The following is a 3,410-nucleotide window of genomic DNA, read 5'->3' on the forward strand; positions in this document are numbered from 1 at the left end:
TGAAATATTCAGCTCTTAAAAATGAAATTATGAAATTTGCAGGGAAATGGATAGAGCTGGAAACAATCTTCCTGAGTGAGATAACCCATAGTCAGAAAGAAAAATGTTACATGTTTTCTCTCATAGCTGGATGCAAGCTTTGAAATCTTAGATACCCATGTTTCATTTTGAAAATTCAGAGAATTCAAGTAATTAATAAACAGCCATGTGTGGGTGTGGGCGAAGTTTGCTGGGAGGGGTGATAGAATATATTGATATGATGGGGAAAAGGTAACATTAGATAGGAAGGGTTAAAAGGGCTGGAGAATGGGAGAGTAGGGAAGAGGAGGGAATATAGGGAGAGATAAGTAACACTAAAGGCCTTTAGCAAAAGCCCTATGGAAACCCACCACTATAGAAGCTTATATATATATATATATATATATATAAGAGAGATTAAAAGAAGTTACCCTTTAACAGGGGACATTGCCTCATTTAGACATAGGTCTAACAACAACAACAAAACTTCAATGCGAGGAATAGACTCCATTTCTATATATTAAAAAGGGATTATAAAGTTATCCTATAACAGGGGGACAATGCCCTTTCTAGACATCATAGACTATAAAACAAAAAACCGTAAATGCCAGAAATGGTCTCCCTCTCTAGAAGCTGTTGACTAGGGATCCCATAGACCCTCAAAAAATACAGGGAATTGCCCCTGCTCTTGGTTACCACCAGAACTGGATGGTAAGACCCTATTGCTGAAGATACTACATGCATGCACTATGAAACAAACAAGGGGATATCAAACTAGTGCTGACTTCAGATTATAATCTCTATTGGCTAGTGTTCATAGTGCTGGAAAATGCAATGCAAGCTACCAGAAGGAAAAAAAAAATCATCATCATTCTTACCCAGTTGAAATCCTGTGAACTACCACAGCAACTGGTCCGGCAATATATACTCACCAGTGCAATAGTGGCACAACCATTATGGGAGTAACCAACCACTCTTTAATTGGACTTAAGGTCCACTTCCTGGTATGGAGCCTATACCTGACATTGATATCAGGCTTAGAAATCTAAGACTAAACAGGTCGGATATAGGGGAAAATCTAATACTAGTTTTCTAGTAAATTGTTATTGTATTAAACTGACTCTTAATGACTTACTGTTATACTCAGATTAATGCATCTCTCATCTCTCACCAGATAAGTGTCCTTATGCAACAGATGGTGATTATACTAGAAACCCACAACTGACCAATGTGTGCAGACAACAAGAGGCTGGAGATCATTTATCCCTGAATAGCTCACCTATATCAAACTTCTGCCTCCCAAGGTTCAGGGATCAGTGTGCAAGAGTCAGAGGTAGTGTACAATCACAAGGAAACAGAGCTTTCTGGACAACTTGTCAGTTACTCATATGAGCTCACAGCAATAGTGATAGTTCAAGTCCCATGCAAGCTCAAACCAGAAAAATATCCCAACCTAGACATGATGAAGTAGGTGAGAAGCTCCAACCCCATCTAGGGAAATTGTGGCAACAGATGGCTGATGGGAGGGGAAGAGACAGTTTCTTTCAAGCATGGGACTCTTGTCAGGTATATAAGGCACCAGTGGATGGAACCACACTGAAGGACATTTGGAGATACAATACAGACTCTATAACAGAGTACATTAAATTGGGTGGAGGGCAATAAGGACAGATGAAGATAGGGGAGAGGATCTAAATATCATCAAATTATATTGTATGAAAATTGCAAAAATTCAATAAAAAGAAAAATAAAATATAGAATCTTAAGTGGTTAAAAAATAAAATAATAATGGAGGATATGAAGTCATAGGAGGAGAGTAGGGTCAGAGTGGAAATGGGGGAGTGGGTCTGAATATGATCAAAATACATTGCACAAAATTTTCAAAGAATCAATAAGAATATTGAAAACAGTCCAGTTAAGATAATACTCATAATATTTAAAACTGGGTAAAATGCTGGGAGTTATATTTAAATAGATCTTCAGCAAATATTTTTTAATTAAATGTTTTAAAAAACATTGGATGATTGCTGTAAGTTCACATGAGCAAGGTCCTAGGAGTCTATAAGACTCTGTTTCTTATGGTCATGTACCTCCTTCCCCTGGCTCTTACAATCTTTCCACCCCCTCTTCTGCAATGGTTCCCGGGCCCTGGGTGGGTGAAGTTTAATAAAGGAGTCCTGTCTTGGGACCTACACTCTAATCTCTTATAAGACCCATGCAAACTCAGACAAAAGCCAGCATAGAACTTCGGAAATGGGCAGGAGGTCACAAATTTGGCCAGAACTATTGGCAGCTGATTACTGCTGAGTGAGGGAGAGTTGATCTTCTTTAAGGGAATGACACTAGATAGGCTGACCATATGCCAGTGGATGAACTCACACCAAGGGACAACTGGGTACAGAAATTTGACTCAATTGGCCTTAACATATATGACAAAATGTATGAAATCCTGTAGGTGGGCTATAGGGAGTGCAGACAGGGAAGGAGGGGAGTCTAAATATGATTAATATGTACTGTATGAAATCACAAAAATTCAATAAAATATATTAAAAACAATGATGAGCAGTTGATGAACAATTTCTCAGTTTCTATCAAAATATTGTGTGAATACTATGATATTCAGCCTTCTTATACTTCACTGAATTTATCTTATTTTAAAGAAATCCTTCAAAAATTACCCTAAAATTTAAGTAACAAAATTTTTGTTGCATCACAGCTTATAATAAAAATAATTGCAAACAAAGCCAGGTATAGTGGCATATGCCTTTAATCCCAGCACTCAGGAGGCAGAGGCAGGCAGATCTCTGTGATTTCAAGGCCAGTCTGGTTTACATGGTGAGTTCCAGGCCAGCTGAAGCTACAGGGAGACCCTGTCTCAAAAAAGACAAAAATAATAATAATAGTAATAAAAGAATTTAAATGCCCATCAGTATTGAGCTAGTAATTGAAAAAAAATTGTTTGGTTCAAATCATGAAATTCTCTGTACCCATTAAAAAGCATAAGGTACATCTTAATATACAAGAGAGAACAAGAAATCCAGCAAGTGGGGAGCTGTAATAAGAGGAGTGCAGAGAGGGGAGGTGGTCTAAATATGATCAAAATATATTGTATGAAATTTGCAAAAATTCAATAAAAATAGAAAAAACATGCACATAAAATAAAAATAAGTAATGTGAGCCGGGCGTGGTGGCACACACCTTTAATCCCAGCACTCAGGAGGCAGAGGCAGGTGGATCTCTGTGAGTTCAAGGCCAGCCTGGTCTACATAGTGAGTTCCAGGACAGCTGGGGCTACAGGGAGACTCTGTCTCAAAAAGACCAAAAAAAAAAGTAATGTGAAAAGTGAAATGTATTATATATATATATATATATATATATATATGCTATCTATC

At 37.6% G+C, this 3,410-nt stretch overlaps 1 protein-coding gene across 1 annotated transcript in view; it reads right to left on the minus strand.

The window, feature by feature from the left end:
• Nucleotides 1-3,410, minus strand: part of Tbc1d8b (TBC1 domain family member 8B) — an 84,178-nt gene that overhangs the window by 8,100 nt on the left and 72,668 nt on the right. The window lies entirely within an intron of this gene.

This window comes from Nannospalax galili, unplaced genomic scaffold (assembly GCF_000622305.1).
Source record: "Nannospalax galili isolate Female #2095 unplaced genomic scaffold, S.galili_v1.0 scaffold25, whole genome shotgun sequence".
Lineage (NCBI taxonomy): Eukaryota > Metazoa > Chordata > Mammalia > Rodentia > Spalacidae > Nannospalax > Nannospalax galili.